Here is a 2,526-nt window from a genome sequence, read left to right as displayed (position 1 = left end):
CTAGTCCAACCCCCCTGCTCGAGCCCGCAGACCCTTACAGAATCTCACTGAGCTGGAAGGGACCTCGGAGGTCATCCAGTCCAACCCCCTGCTCAAGCAGGAGACCCTTACAGAATCAGAGTTGGAAGGGACCTCAGAGTTCATCTAGCCCAACCCCCTGCTCAAGCAGGAGACCCTTACAGAATCACAGAGCTGGGAGGGACCTCGGAGGTCATCTAGTCCAACCCCTTGCTCCAGCAGGAGACCCTTACAGAATCACTGAGTCGGGAGGGACCTCGGAGGTCATCTAGTCCAAACCCCTTGCTCCAGCAGCAGACCCTTACAGAATCGCAGAACAGTTGGAAGGGACCCCAGAGGTCATCTAGTCCAACCCCCTGCTCACGTAGGAGACCCTTACAGAATCAGAGAGTCGGGAGGGACCTCGGAGGTCATCCAGTCCAGCCCCCGCCTCCCCCTGCCCAAACGGGAGACCCTAGGCCCTTTCTGACAGACAGACAGAGCAGGCCTCTCTTCCCGGGACGAAGCGGCTCCCGCCGCTGCCGGCTACGAATCCATCCGGCGGCGAGGCTTCTCCGTCATCCCCCCGATTTCTCCGGCTTGCCGAGAAAGTAGGGTGGGGATGACCCTCGGGAGAACCCCCCTTCGCCCTCAGCTAAAAAGACAGCCCCCCCTCCCCTCCCTCACCTGGGGGTTGCCGTGGTTGCGGATGTCCAGCTGGGCGAAGGAGCAGATGTCCCCTACGCCCACCACCTCCACCGAGAAGTTGCGGAAAAAGTCGACGATCTCCAGGGCCTTGGCCCGCAGCGGGAAGATGAGTAGGAAAGGGGTGACGATAGGGCTGAGCAGCTCCTCCAGGATGAAGACCTGGGAAGGGGGTGGAGGGTGCAAGGAGGGAGGCCGAAATAAGCAGGGGAAGGGGGTGGTCCGGGGCGGTGCCTCCTCCTCCTCCTCGCCCCCCCCACCAGCCCGCTCACCGCCTTGTACTGGAAGAGCTGGCCCAGCTCCTCGCGGGTCTCTGCCTTGTGCGCGTTGCCTTGCCAGTGGTCGGGGATGTAGTGGATGTGGGCCAAGACACACTGGAGGAGCTGCTCCGGACACCAGACCAGGTGCTCGTCCGGGATGAAGGCCCTGCCGGGGTGGGATGGCCGGGAAGAGCGGGGGGGGGGAGGGACAAGAAGAAGGAGAAGTGTCAACCCGACGGGCTGCAAAATTCGACCACCGGAGAAGATCTGCACGGCTTGGTGCGCCTGGGCGTCCCATTGCGAGATCCTCGGTGGAGGGCCCGGGTGTGTTTTTTTTGGGGGGGGAGGGGGAGGCAGGGGGGTCTCCCTCCCACCCTCCCTCGCACGGGGCCCCGCCTGTTTTCCCGTCCACCTCGGGGTGCTCGCCCCCGAGGTGAGATACGGAAAGCGTCCCAAGTTGGGGAGAAAAGCAAACCGTAGCTGGTTGGCGGGTCTTCCGTGCGGACGGCCAGGACGGGCCGGGGAAGGGACGAAGGAAGGAATAGGATGGATGGATGGATGGACAGGAGAGAAAGGAAAGGAAGGGAAGAGATGGGAAGGGAGATAGGGAGGGACTGAGGGAGGAAGGGTGGAAGAAAGAAGATAGGAAGAATGGAAGGAAGGAAATATAGGAAGGAAAGGAGGGAGGGAGGAAGAAAAGAGATAGGAAAGAAGGAAGGAAGGAAGGAAGGAAGGAAGGAAGGAAGGAAGGAAGGAAGGGAGGGAGGAGATAGGAAGGAAAATAGGGAGGGATTGAGGGAGGGAGGAAGGGGATGGATGGACGGACGGAGAAAGGAAAGGAAAGGAAGATAGAAAGGAAGGAACGGAGGAAATGAAGGAAGAAAGGAGATAGGCGTGAAGGGAGATAGGAAGGGATGGAGGCAGGAAGAAAGGAAGGAGAGAGGAAAGAAGGGAGGAAGGAAAGGAGATGGGGGGAGGAAGGGAAAAAGGAGGAAGGGAGGGGGGAAGAAAAGAGATAGGAAGAATGGAAGGAAGGAAATATACAGTAGGAAGGAAAACAGGGAGGGATTGCGGGAGGAAGGAAGGGGAGGAAGGAAAGGGAGGGAGGAAGGGAGATGAGGAAGAAAGACAGGAAAGGAGGAAGGGGAGAAGGAAACGAAGGAAGAAAAGGAGATTGAACGAAGGGAGACGGAGGGATGGAGGCAGGAAGGGGATGAAGGAAGAAGGAAGGAAGGAAGGAAGGAAAGGAGATCGGAAGGAAGAGAGGGAGGGAGGAAGGAAGGAGATGAGGAAGAAAGCCAGGAAGGGAGGAAGGGGAGAAGGAAACGAAGGAAGAAAAGGAGATTGCATGAAGGAAGAAGGAAGGAAGGAAGGAAGGAAGGAAGGAAGGAAGAAGAGAGGAAAGGAGGAAGGGAAGAAGGAGACAGGGAGGGAGGAAGGGAAAGGAGGGAGGAAAAAAGGAGGAAGGGAGGGAGGGAGGAAGGAGACAGGAAAAATGGAAGGAAGGAAGGAAATACAGGAAGGAAAGGAGGGTGGAAGAAAGGAGATAGGAAAGAAGGAAGGA

The 2,526-nt window shown here is 58.2% G+C and overlaps 1 pseudogene; it reads right to left on the bottom strand.

The window, feature by feature from the left end:
* Nucleotides 1–684: 684 nt before the first annotated feature.
* Nucleotides 685–2,526, bottom strand: part of LOC114923619 — a 12,393-nt pseudogene continuing 10,551 nt past the window's right edge.

This window comes from Protobothrops mucrosquamatus, unplaced genomic scaffold (assembly GCF_001527695.2).
Source record: "Protobothrops mucrosquamatus isolate PMUCROS unplaced genomic scaffold, P.Mucros_1.0 scaffold5120, whole genome shotgun sequence".
Lineage (NCBI taxonomy): Eukaryota > Metazoa > Chordata > Lepidosauria > Squamata > Viperidae > Protobothrops > Protobothrops mucrosquamatus.
This window is presented reverse-complemented; position numbering and strand designations above follow the sequence as displayed.